Source organism: Mustela erminea, chromosome 2 (assembly GCF_009829155.1).
Source record: "Mustela erminea isolate mMusErm1 chromosome 2, mMusErm1.Pri, whole genome shotgun sequence".
Lineage (NCBI taxonomy): Eukaryota > Metazoa > Chordata > Mammalia > Carnivora > Mustelidae > Mustela > Mustela erminea.
The window spans coordinates 82,738,977-82,753,266 of NC_045615.1; the positions used below are offsets into that span (position 1 = coordinate 82,738,977).

The 14,290-nt window shown below is 36.5% G+C and overlaps 1 long non-coding RNA gene across 1 annotated transcript in view; it reads right to left on the bottom strand.

Moving 5' to 3' along the window:
* Positions 1-1,431: 1,431 nt before the first annotated feature.
* Positions 1,432-14,290, bottom strand: part of LOC116584696 — a 36,166-nt gene continuing 23,307 nt past the window's right edge. The window contains exons 2-3 of the long non-coding RNA XR_004283288.1: positions 3,748-3,831; positions 1,432-1,609 (exon numbers count right to left, since the gene is read on the bottom strand). This is a non-coding gene — a long non-coding RNA (uncharacterized LOC116584696). The remainder of the gene's footprint in view (positions 1,610-3,747; positions 3,832-14,290) is intronic.

Sequence of the window (14,290 nt, forward strand, 5' to 3'; positions counted from 1 at the left end):
GCTGTATAATATTGCATGGTATATATACCACATTTTCCTAAACCATTTGTCTATTGATGGACACTTAGTTGCTTCCATGTCTTGGCTATTTTAAATAATGCTGCAATAAACATAGGGGTGCATATATCTTTTTGAAGTAGTATTTTCACTTTCTTTGGGTAAATGCCCAACTGTAAAATTACTAAATCATATACTATTTCTATTTTTAATTTTTTGAGGAACCCCCTACATTGTTTTCCATAGTGGCTGTACTAATTTACACTCCCACCAACAGTGCATGAGGGTTCCTTTTTCTCCACATACTTGCCAACACGTTGTTTCTTGTCTTTTTGATTTTAGCCATTCTAACTAGTGTAAGGTAGAGTCTCATCATGGTTTTTACAATTTTTTACATTTTACATTCTTGAGCATCTTTCCATGTAACTGTTGGCAATCTGCATGTCTGGAAAAACACCTTTTCAGGTCCTCTCCCCATTTTTTAATTGGATTTTTTGGCTTTTTGGTGCTGAGTTGTATAAGTTCTTTATGTATTTTGGATATTAACCGCTTACTAGATAAATCATTTACAAATCTCTTCTCCCATTCAGTATGTTGTCTTTTTGTTTTGTTGGCTTCCTTTACTGTGCAAATGTTTTTTATTTAGGTATAGTCCTAACAGTTTATATTTGCTTTTATTTCCCCTGCCTTAAGACATATCTAGAAAAATGCTGTGATGGTCAATGTTAAGAGAAATTATTGCCTGTCTTCTCTTCTAGAATTTTTATGGTTTCATGTCTTACATTTAGGTCTTTTACCCATTTTGAATTTTTTTTTTGCGGGGGGGCGGACGTTAGAAAGTGGTCCAGTTTCATTTTCTTACATACAGCTCTCCAGCTTTCCCAACACCATTTATGGAAGTGGGGGGAAAAAAAAAGTCTTTTCTCCATTGTGAATTCTTGCCTCCCTTGTCATATTAATTAACCATACAATTATGAGTTTATTTCTGGGTTTTCTATTCTGCTCCACTGATCTATGTGTCTATTTTTGTGCCAGTACCATAATGTTTTGAGTATTACAGCTTTGTAGTATATTTTGAAATCTAGTATTGTGATACCTCCAGCTTTGTTCCTTCTCAGGATTCCTTTGGCTACTCAGGTTCTTCTGTGAGTCCATACAAATTTTAGTATTATTTATTCTACTGTTGTGCTAAATGTTGTTGATATTTTCATAGGGATTGCACTGAATCTGTAGACTGCTTTGGATAGTATGGAGACCTTAACAATATCAACTCTTCCAACCTATGAGCATGGACTATCTTTCCATTTATTTGTGTCATCTTCAATTTCTTCCATCAGTGTTTTATAACTTTTCCAGAGTATAGGTCTTTCACCTCTTTGGTTAAGTTTATTCCTAGATATTTTATTCTTTTTGGTGCAATTGTTAATCATGGTTATATAAGTACTGAAAAATAAACCATAAGAAGAAAAACATTATATATTAAGACATTCATTACAGTTTAATTTTAAAATAGGAAAAGATGGAAGTAACCTATATGCACATTAATAGAAGAATTATTCAAAATTATAGAGTATCTCCTCAATTGAATTTTCATTGATTTTCATCATAAAACCTGTGGGGAAAAAATGAAAATTATTTTTACCTAATGAAATTATAATATAAAACTGCATATATTCCATCATCAAAATATGTTTCTGTGCCATATTGGTGGTAATTCACTACTGCAGCTCCAAGACCATAGAGAGAAAAAAAGCTAAAGGCCAAGACTCCTATGTTCAATCACACACATACACACACCCCCCTTCCATCTCTTTAGGATTGGCATGAGAATGGACACACATATCTGCCTCATGAAGAACACTTCCCAAAATACTGTCCCCTTTCCCAACCTTGAGGAAATTCCCCCAAATAACCCATATCTGTCCAGGATTAGAGAACTATCCTATCCATCTCAACACAAGCCAATCTTCTACCTCCTCCCTTTTTTGAAGCATATTTCTAAGTTTCATCCTCTTAACTGGACCTAAGACCCTGAAACACAAAAGATTTTGATGGCCTCTCTGTCAGTTAAGTGATAATGTCAACTCTTAATGTCACAAAACAAACTGAGGGTGGCCAGGGGGAAGGGAGTAGGGAGAGGGTGGTAGGATCATTGACATTGGGGAGGGTATGTGCTATGGTGAGTGCCGTGAAGTGTGTAAACCTGGCGATTCACAGATGTACCCCTGGGGCTAACAATACATTATATGTTTATTTAAAATTTTTTTAAATTATTTTTTTAAATGATAATGTCAAGAAGAAAAAGGATGTTAGGGAAAGCTGCCAGGATAGTTGAGGAAAACAGAACTCATTCGCTCCATCATCCAACAAAAATTTATTTCATGCACAATATACACTGGCATGGAGAACAAAGCTGTAAACAAAATAAACACAGTTCCCATTCTCATTTGGGATAATTAATAATGAGTTATATCTGGACACACTAAATTTGAGTTACTGTCAGGATAACCTAATGGATAAGTCTGCAGACTGATAGAAACATGGCTTTCAAGAAAGTGTAGGCAAGACTCCACAGGATTAGATGCTGAGCAGAAGAAATTGAATAAAGAGGCTTTAAAAGGGTTGAGTAATTGAGTGTTTCATTGAGACTACAACCCAGGCTTGGTAGAATGGGCAATAAACAAGATATCAATTCCACAAATTTTGGAGATGGAAGTCTACTTATAATGAATGATGAGGTCTAGAGTCTAGAGTATAATCACACCAGAACAGGATTAAAGTGGCGTGAAGACAAGAATTGGAGACCTCAAGGACAGCCAGGCCCACTAAGCTGAAGAAATGGAATAGGATTGTTTTCATTAGCCAAAGATTTTTCAACATATGAGCAATTTCAATCAACACAACAGAGCTTGAGATAAATTTCAGTATCTCCATAAATGATTCTGAAAGAGAAGGAAAGCCTAAAAGAGGGTGACACACCTTAAAAGACCTGAGAAGGGAAACTTTCCTTGACTACAAACAGTAAAATGGCCTGGAGATGAGCTGAAAGATAAGGATAAATTTACAACTGTGTACGTTTTTATACGTACATATGTATTTTTTAAGTATATGACTCACAGAAAATACATTTAAAATATATTTTAGGGAAAAAAAACAGTAAGAAAAATGTTGAAAATATATATATACAGCCTCAAAGATCACTGGAAAACTTGGAAAGAAAAAAAAATGGAGGTGAGGAAGAGAGAAAAGAGCTAATAACCATTTCCAATTTGGCTCAAATGATGTCAAAATTTTTTACTAAACTAATAAATAATATCAAGATATGAATACTTTGTAGCCACTAGTGACCTAACATTCCCGTCTCTCATTCATACTGTAACCATAAACAATAAACTACACATTTGGAGACCATGAAATAATCAAAATAAAAGTTGCCTTTGGGGAGGTAACATTGGATAATACTGCTTTATCTGCAGTAATGAATGAGAATAAGCCACTGCAAAGAATAAAGAACTCCAAATTTTCTATATTGATAGAGAAAATGTTTGGTTAATGTCACCATGGTACTTAGAGTAGCATAATTGGTGTGCTTTTCAGTAAATCTGATGTTTTTAATAGTATTTCAACATTTCTTCCCTGGCATCAGTTTTTAAAATTAGAAAATTCCGAAGTCAGTCAGAGAGAATTTAATCATTATGTAATTTATTAACTTGGGGAGCAGGTAGTTTAGTGTTTCATTTCAAAACTTACCTTTTTTTTTTTTTTTTTAAGCTGCAATGGATTGAATCTGGTGAAGTTTTCCATATTTTTATGAAGACAAAATGCTATTAAGACCTATAAACAAAATGTATTTTTATTAAAAATGACTAATGCTTAGTGAAAAGTTCAAAGGCTGGAAAAGAAGCACTGAAAAGAGTTTTTAAAAGCAATAGTTCAGCTCACTCAGTTACTGGAAAAGTCATTTTCATAGTTAACCTTCAGGGCTATGCAGCAGCTGGAAAAGCAACCTATTTTATTTTATAGTTAATAAACGTCATGCACTTTTCCTGAAAGAGTCAAAATATGTTACCTTTAAATAATGCAAACAACTCCATAAGAGCAAACAAGATACAAAACAGATTCAAGACACAATGCATACCACGATAAAAGAAATCTATCATTTGGATGCAGTGTATAGTCACTGACTGGCTTCTTTATCTAAAAATATAATTAAATCAAAGGCCATAAAAAATGTTAAAATTGAATAAATTTGAATACAGAGTCTATATTAAACTACTATTACTGAGTTTAAGTTCAATTTTTTCAGTTTAACAATGTTTTAAACTTAGAGAATGTCTTTGTTAACACCTTAAAGACTCATGCTGTAGTATTTGGGGTTTAAATGTCTGTAACTTACTTTCATATGCATTTATTATGTGAGTGTATGCACAGAGAGATAAAACACATGTTCCAAAAAATAAAAAATTGGTAAATCTAAATGTGGTGTTATGTACATCTACTGCATTATCATTCCAATTGTTCTATAGGTTTTTAATTTTTATAAATAAAAATCTGGGGTGGGGAGAAAGCTATCTCAATCCAACATTAGAAAACACTCTCTACAGACAGGAAAATATCACTACAAAAGCAAATTTATTTAGCATCTAAATACACACGGTACACTGTACTAGGTATTCTAAGAAAAAACTAACATCATATCTGGCTTTTAAAAACATACAATCTAAGGTAAACACTGTTGATAAAAATTACTTAAATAGAAATAAGAACACGTATATAAATCTACACAATAAATCAAGCACTTGTCCTAACAATCACCACTTCTCTGATCAAAGAAAAGCTGTCCAGATTTAACAAAGCTCATTCCAAACACCTGTACACCTGGGGATAAAAATATATGTTTATAAAAATAAAAAATTATTAAAAAAAAAAAGACTGTAGGTACATTCTACCACCTCATTTGGCCTCATGGGATACAGGAAGTTTGACTAGTGTCACCCTTTGTTTCAAGACAGCATGACTTAAGTGAGCATTAACGAGGGACTTGATTTTGTAAGACAAAGTGGTTCATTTATGTTTAGACACTATAACAGAGTATTTTTCTGTTTAATTACAAATCCGCCCTCTTCCCAACCCCTGCTTTCCTTCATGAGTCAATACAAATGTTCTTTCTTAGAAGCATTTTCTGTGGGCGCCTGGAGACTCCGTCAGTTAAGTAGCCGACTCTTGGTTTTGGCTCAGATCAGGATCTCTGCGTCCTGGGATCAAGCCTGCATTGGGCTCCATCCAAAGAGTGGAGTCTGCTTGAGGATTCTTTCTTTTCTTTTTTCTTTTTTTTCTTTTTTTTTTTTTTTTTTTTTTTTACCTTGTCTGGCTTACTTTATTTAGCAGAGTGTTTTCAAAGTTCATCCACATGGTACCTTGTATCAGTACTCTATTTTTCTTTTTTTTTTTTTATTTCTTTTCAATGTTCCAGAATTCATTGTTTATACACCACACCCAGTGCTCCATGCAATATGTACCCTCCTTAATAATCACCACCAGACTCACCCAACCTCCCACAAACCCCCTCCAAAACCCTCAGTTTGTTTCTCAGGATCCACAGTCTCTCATGGTTTGTCTACCCCTCCAATTTCCCCCAACTCACTTCTCTTCATCTCCCTATGTCTTCCGTGTTATTCCTTATGCTCCACAAATGAGCATTCTTTGTCTCCCTCTGCCCCTCCCCCTGCACTCAAACAATCTCTCTCTAAAATAAATAAATAATCTTAAAAGAAGAAGCAGCATTTTCTAATTGTTCCAAGTTACATGTCTTTTCATGTTCTCTTATTTATCCCCTAGTATTATCACTGATATTTTTGTCCACACTAATTCAGTATTTGCTAGGTTCTTGAAATTCAAGAATGAATAATATATTTTTAACAACATCAGCAAGCTCTTAGCCTGGTAGTGAAGACACCAACCATGCAAAGAAATAATAATATCTATCATCTATTATCATGCCATCTACCAAGTTGTCAAAAACCTCAGATTCTTTTCTTGATTCCTCTCTTTTCTAAACTGACATCTAGGCCATTAGCAGGTTGACTTTATTACCAGATATATCCTGAATGCATCCATTTATCTTTATCTACACCATCACCCTGGTCCAGACACTACCTTCTCTCACATGGATTGCTACTATGAGATACAACTGGCCCTCCCTTCTTAACTCCCTACAATCAATCTTCCACACAAGATCCAGAATAATCTTTTTTTTTAATAATTTTTATTTTTTATAAACATACAATATATTTTTATCCCCCGGGGTACAGGTATGTGAATCGCCAGGTTTACACACTTCACAGCACTCACCAAAGCACATACCCTCCCCAATGTCCATAACCCCACCCCCTTTCCCCCAATCCCCCTCCCCCCAGCAACCCTCAGTTTGTTTTGTGAGATTAAGAGTCACTTATGGTTTGTCTCCCTCCCAATCCCATCTTGTTTCATTTATTCTTCTCCTACCCCCTAACACCCCCCTCCGGTGCATCTCCACTTCCTCATATCAGGGAGATCATATGATAGTTGTCTTTCTCCGCTTGACTTATTTCGCTAAGCATGATACCCTCTAGTTCCATCCACGTCGTTGCAAATGGCAAGATTTCATTTCTTTTGATGGCTGCATAGTATTCCATTGTGTATATATACCACATCTTCTTGATCCATTCATCTATTGATGGACATCTAGGTTCTTTCCATAGTTTGGCTATTGTGGACATTGCTGCTATAAACATTCGGGTGCACGTTCCCCTTCGGATCACTACGTTTGTATCTTTAGGGTAAATACCCAGTAGTGCAATTGCTGGGTCATAGGGCAGTTCTATTTTCAACATTTTGAGGAACCTCCATGCTGTTTTCCAGAGTGGTTGCACCAGCTTGCATTCCCACCAACAGTGGAGGAGGGTTCCCCTCTCTCCACATTGGTTCCCTGCTTCAACCCTTCTCACTGTTTGCAATTGGAATAAAATCCAATTCCTTACCATGACTGCCTATGAGGTTCTACATAATCTGGACCTGTCTAGCTCTGGCCTCATCTCCATCTAGTCTCCCTTTCACAGAGGACACTTTAGGCACACTGGCCTTCTTTCTGTTCCTCAAATATACCAAACTGTTCTTTCTTACACTTTTGTACTAGTGATTTCTTCTACATAAAATGCTATGGATATTTGTGTGGCTGGTTCATTACTGCCATGCAGATCTCAATTAAAATGTTACAACAAACACAGCCTAAAGCCAGCAGAAGGAAAGAAATAATAAAAATCAGAGCAGAAATAAATAACATGGGAACTAAAAAAAAACAATAAAACAAATCAATGAAACCATGAGCTGATTCTCTAAAAAAATTAATAAAAGTGATAAATCTCTAGCTAGACTTAACAAAAAGAGAAAGAATCCAAATAAATAAAACCACAAATGAGAGAGGAGAAATAACAATCAATACCACAGAAAAACAAACACTTATAAGAGAATATTATGAAAAACTATATGCAAACAAATTGGACAACCTGGAAGAAATGGATAAATTTCCTAGAAACATAAACTACCACAACTGAAAAAGGAAGAAATAGAAAACTTGAGCAGACCAATAACTAGCAAAGAAATTAAATCACTAATCAAAAAACTCCCAACAAACAAATCCCAGGGCCAGATGGCTTCACAGGTAAATACTACCAAATATTTTCTTTTAAGATTTTATTTTTTTAAGAAATCTCTATATCTGACATAAGGCTCAAACTCACAACCCTGAGATCAAGAGTTGCATGCTCTACCAACTCAGCTAGCCAGGTATCCCGAAATATTTAAAGTGTCTCCATTACCAAATATTTAAAGAAGAGTTAACTTCTATTCTTCTGAAACCATTCCAAAAAATAGAAAAGGAACAAAAACTTCCAGATTCATTCTATGAGGCCGGCATTACCCTGATACCAAAACCAGATAAAGACTCCACTAAATAACAAATAGCATGGAGGACATGGGGACTTAGAGTGGAGAAGGGAGTTGGGGGAAATTGGAAGGGGAGGTGAACCATGAGAGACTATGGACTCTGAAAAACAATCTGAGGGTTTTTGAAGGGACGGGGGGTGGGAGGTTGGGGTACCAGGTGGTGGGTATTATAGAGGGCACGGATTGCATGGAGCACGGGGTGTGGTGCAAAAATAATGAATACTGTTATGCTGGAAATAAAAAAAAAAAAAAAAATAGAACTACAGGCCAGTATTTTTGATGAACATGGATTTAAACTCATCCATTAAACATCAGCAAACCAAATCCAATAATTTATTTAAAAAATCATCCACTACAATCTAGTGGGATTTATTCTTGGGTTGCAAGGGGCATTCAATACTCACAAATCAATCAATGTGACACGTCACATTAATAAAAGAAAGGATAATAAGAACCATTTGGATCATTTCAATAGACCCAGAAAAAGTATTTGACAAAGTACAACATCCATTCATGGTAAGAACCCTCAACAAAGTGGGTTTAGAGAGAATATACCTGAACATAATAACAGTACATACATGAAAAACATACAGCTAATATCCTTAATGGAAAAAAACTGAGAGCTTTCCATTCATTGTAAGGAACAAGACAGGAATGTCCACTCTCACTACTTTATTTAACATACTACTGGAAGTCCTAACCTCATAATCAGACAACAAAAAGAAATGAAAGGCATTCAAATTGACAAGGAAAAAGTCAAACTTTAACTATTTGCAAATGACATGATACTCTGTATAGAAAACCCAAAAGATTCTGCCAAAAACTGCAGGAACTGATAAACAAATTCAGTAAAGTTACAAGATACAAAAATCAATATACAGAAATCTATTGCATTTCTCTACACCAATAATGAAGCAGCAGAAAGACAAATCAAGGAATAAATCCCATTTACAACTACACCAGAAACAATAAAATATTTAGGAATAAACCTAACCAAAGAAGTGAAAGATCTATTCTCTGCAAACTATAAAATACTGATTGAAAAAACTGAAGAAGACACAAAAAATGAAAAAGTATTCCATGCTCATAAGATTGGAAGAACAAATAATGTTAAAATGTCTATACTAGCCAATGCAATCTATACACCACCTCATCAAAATACCAACAGCAGTTTTTGCAGAGCTAGAACAAACAATCCTACAATTTGTATGAAACCACAAAAGACCCAGAATAGCCAAAGCAACATTGAAAAAGAAAAACAAAGCTGGAGGCATCACTTCCAGATTTCAGGTTATATTACAAAGCAGTAGTAATCAAAACAATATGGTACTGGCAAAAAAATAGACACAGGAAGTGGTGATGCAACATGGGGGCTTAAGTGGGTAGGAGAAGAATCAATGAAACAAGATGGGATTGGGAGGGAGACAAACCATAAGTGACTCTTAATCTCACAAAACAAACTGAGGGTTGCTGTGGGAAGGGGGGTTGGGAGAAGGGGGGTGGGGTTATGGACATTGGAGAGGGTATGTGCTTTGGTGAGTGCTGTGAAGTGTGTAAACCTGGCGATTCACAGACCTGTACCCCTGGGGATAAAAATATATGTTTATAAAAAATAAAAAATTAAAAAAAAATAGACACAGGGAATAGACATGGGGAAAGACAGGGAAATGTAAGTCAAAATCATAGGGGTTTTTTTTTGTTTTGTTTTGTTTTGTTTTAAAGATTTTATTTATTTATTTGACAGAGAGAGATCACAAGTAGGCAGAGAGGCAGGCAGAGAGAGAGAGAGGAGGAAACAGGCTCCCTGTCGAGCAGAGAGCCCGATGTGGGACTCGATCCCAGGACCCTGAGATCATGACCTGAGCCGAAGGCAGCGGCTTAACCCACTGAGCCACCCAGGTGCCCCATAGGGGGGTTTTTTGAGTAATTTTAAGACACCACTTCATAGCCACTAGGATGACTAAAATCAAAAAGAGACATTAACAGGTGCTGATGAAGTTTTTTATACTGACAATCCCATCTGCAGGACAGCTTACTATTAAAGCTTTATACTTGAATAAAATTATAAAATAGATATGAATGAGGCATTTTTCAGGAAACATATTTTGAAATTTATGGCTGTGTCATATCTAAAGCAAACTCACTAAAGAGAAAAGGTATCTACAGAGAAATGGCTGCAGAAAATGTCAGTAATCCGTTATTCTTCACTATGCCAAGCTTTTACCTAAAACCAAAGGAATCAGAAATTTAGGGGTTGGGCTTAGCATCTGTGTTTTTCAAAAGCATGCAGTGGTTCTAATTTGTAGCCAGGGTTTAAAAATACCCTTTTCTAAAATTTCTAAATTTCTAAATTTCTAAAATTTACTCCTGAATTAAACAAGGCGATCATAAAACTGAGTATCCAAATGTGTTATACTAGAGTCTACAATAGACATACACACCATAGAATTTATTTTCTTGAATAGTGATTTGAATTAATGTCAGTCTACACTGATGGATTTTATTTAAACCCCCATAAAGTTTCTCACTATATTTATCATAAATATGATGCTAAAGGGGCACCTGGATAGCTCTGCTGGTTGAGCATCTGACTCCTGGTTTCAGCTCATGTCATCGTGTCGTATCATCAGTCATTCAACTGAGCCCCATATCAAGCTCCATGCTCAGTGCAGAGTTACCTTGATGATTCTCTCTCCCTTTGCCCTTCCTTGCACTCACACACACACTCAATCTCTCTCTCCAAAATAATGAATGAATGAATGAATGAATGAATGAATGAATGAAATGCACTGCCAAAGACACTAGTTTTTACCCTATCTCATAGTGCCCTCTTTATGAAGTCTCACGGGAGATGTTTTATTCTGATCTCACTACCAAAAAATAAATAAACTCTCCTGAACTATTTTTACATCATGAATACTGTGAATTGTGTAACTGATCTTATTCTCTACCCTGGTTGGCTACTGTATAGCTTGAAAGGAAATTATGGTTTTGAACCTAGTAAAAGTACAGGACCTCCCAGCATAAGTTCCATGTACTAATCTTACCCTTGACCTTACTTTATTTTTCCATCAAGCATCACAGAAATGACTCGGAATCTGTTCCAGTATCCCAGGTGCTATAAAATACAGTTTCTATGTTCACCATGATATAAGAAATGTTGGGAAGCTCTGCTTTATGGTGTTAATGATACATAATGGTCTGTAATAAATTGTGAGAAAATACTTCTCTCTTAGTTTATAAGAAAATGGGATCTTAGTCTTGCTAATATCTATGTGTCACAGTTTCCTATAAAGCTACTCTTTTTCTATCTATGTCATCCCTCTCTATCTACTTTCTATTTTATGTAGTTATGAAATACTGGTCCAGAAGAAAAACCAAACTGGAAGATGCCACTCAAAAATTAAGATTTCCAGGGGCACCTGGGTGGCTCAGTGGGTTAAGTCTCTCCCTTCGGCTCAGGTCATGGTCTCAGGGTCCTGGGATCGAGCCCTGCATCAGGCTCTCTGCTCAGCAGGGAGCCTGCTTCCTCCTCTCTCTCTCTCTCTGTCTGTCTCTCTGCCTACTTGTAATCTCTGTCAAATAAATAAATAAAAATCTTTTTTTTTTTAATTAGGATTTCCATTTATTCAAATAATCAAAAAGATGTTTACCAAGAGGCTTTTTGGTGTCTTTGTGAATAAACTTCTTTTAATCCTTCTGAATCAGCTCAAAGGGCATGTCTAGAGCCCAGTCAGCTTGGGTTGGGACCCATGCTACCTTAGCTTCCATGTGTTATACACTCGGACACTACAGACAGACTGATCTCATTTACTCCCTACAACAACCCCCTATTCAGAAGGCATTATCATCCCATTTCGTACATTAGGAAACTATTTCAGAAGAGCAGCAAAGTCTTATCAGACACTTAAACTTGAAAACAAAGCAATAGGCATGTTCTGTCTGACTTTAAATCACATACTCTTTGAATCTGAGATGCTCTAAGGTTTTGCAGTCATGACTTTAACCCCATTGCATACCACTGCCACCCCAGCACACCCAACACACAACTCCCAAATCTATTGCACCAACAAGGACTCTAAGTTTGATTCATTTCTAAGATTTTTGAGTCCCCTGAATTTATAGAATTAATGGTTTCATTATCTTAAGACTACAGATTCCCAACACCAAACCACCGACACAAAATCAAAAAGTCTAAATCTGGACCATCAAGTAAACTCTTTCAAAAAAGGACCTTATTACCTTTGTATGTTGTTTCCCTGGAGAATCCCAAAATAGCATCCAACAAGATAAGCAATTAATCTGTGAAAGACCTGATATTTAGTTCTTTTAGTAGCGTTCAGGTTCTTAGAGAAGGGTGGATACCATTACTGCTGTTCAAACATTAAGAGTCTAACAAGAGGAAATTGGACAGGAATGGGATGATGAGGGGGTATATAGGAACTCTCTGTACTTTCTACTCACCTAAAACTGCTCTAAATAAATAAAGTCCAGTAATTTAAAAAAATAAAAATAAATAACAGATAGATAAGCTTTTAGTAGGACCAGGGGTTTTAGTAAGTGGAAGAACATTTTGATCTTGGTAACATATAACAGCATATATTTGGCTACTGACCTGGATTAGTTTCTATCAGCTATACAACTGGCTTTTAACTACCGTGACTGTTGTGAGAGAAACAGCACTAGAGGCCTCAGGTGCTGCCACATGGGTTCCCGCTGCAGCCCATGGTGCCTTACCCATACTAAATGGCTGTTCAGCAAACCAGTACGATAGCGATGAGAGACTTCAGTCAAAGAGGCCATACACCAACGGTGGAGACTAGGAGAATGGGATGTTGCAGCTTGATTTTGAACTACACAGGTATGGCTTGAATATGTCAGAGTAAATAAAAACTTCTTAGAAATTTCCATATCCCCTTTGGGTGGAGTTTTGCTGCACTTAACTGCAAGAGTTCCTATTTGAAACAGCAGTGAGTTCTAGCTATACAGTCTTAGAAACTTGTTATAAAAGCAAGTATCTGGGGTCACCTGTGTGGCTCAGTCAACTAGGCTTCTGCCTTCAACTGAGGTCATGATCTCAGGGTCCTGGGATTTTTCCTGCTTCAGGCAACCTGCTCAGCAGGGAGTCTGCTTCTCCCTCTCTTCTATCCCCCATCTTACATGCGCATCTCTCTCAAATACTCTTTAAAAAATAAAAAATAAAAATAAAAGCAAGCACCTGTCCCAGATACCTGACCAACACCAACATATGCCTACCAGTAGACCCCCTCCTAGAAGACACAGTTCACAGCCCTAAACAATTCCACAACACTGAAAATACCCCCTTTCAGGCACCCTAGAAGCTCTTTCAGTGTACAGAGACTGCACGAGATTCACCATCAGGAACATGGGGCTCAAAGGGGATATGGAAACAAAAAGGTTTTGATAGTATATTAACGGGTTTTCACTGAGGTGGGGTAAAAATACCTCAGGTGAGACTTGGTAATTAAAATTAGGATTGCCAATATTGCAATGTTTAAACTTAGCAAGAAAACAAAAAAAAAAAAAGTCTCTATAACCACTTTCTGAGGGTGAGAAATTATTCATAGGTATTTCCTTCCTCCAGATATAGTTAGTTCATGTTGCCAAAATTAATCTCTTGATAAGGGGTTTCTTTCAATCAAGTTTAAACTCATTAGTTACAGATGCTGGATGTCTGGCTCCACTGGCATCCAGATGAAAGTGAAACAAGATTTTCTCTTTCTTCCTTTCACTCTTTTGTTTTTCAATTACAACACCAGGTATCTTCACATTGTGCCCCCATTAATGGGCTCCTGTGGCCTCTGGCTTCTGGAAAGTTCAGTCATTTGGAAGCAACAGCAGGAGACTGGAGAAAGGAAAGAGAGTGACACTGGACTATATACTCCCCAGGTTCTCTCACTGCTATGGTCGAATATCCTCTCCCACAATTTTCTTCCTTTCAGGGTTCCAATAATCTCTCATTTCCCCCTTTAGATCTAGGGGTGGTAATAGCCTTCCAATTACAAGCCCCAATTATAGCCTTTCCAATGTACACTATAACCTGTGTCTTCTCAATGCCCACAATCTTATTAAATTCCCCTCAGATTATCTGAAGTAGAATGTGCCACCTATTTCCTACAGGGTCCCTGGCTAATGAAGATACCCTTGAGTTTCTGGCATGGACCTTCAAAAACACTAAGTATAAGGTTTTAGAAAAAATAAGTTGGCCTCGGATAGCTGTTTTCAGGACTTAAGACCCACTTGAGTAAGGAATCAGTAATGTGATAATGTTAGATGGTCTGTTAGTCCT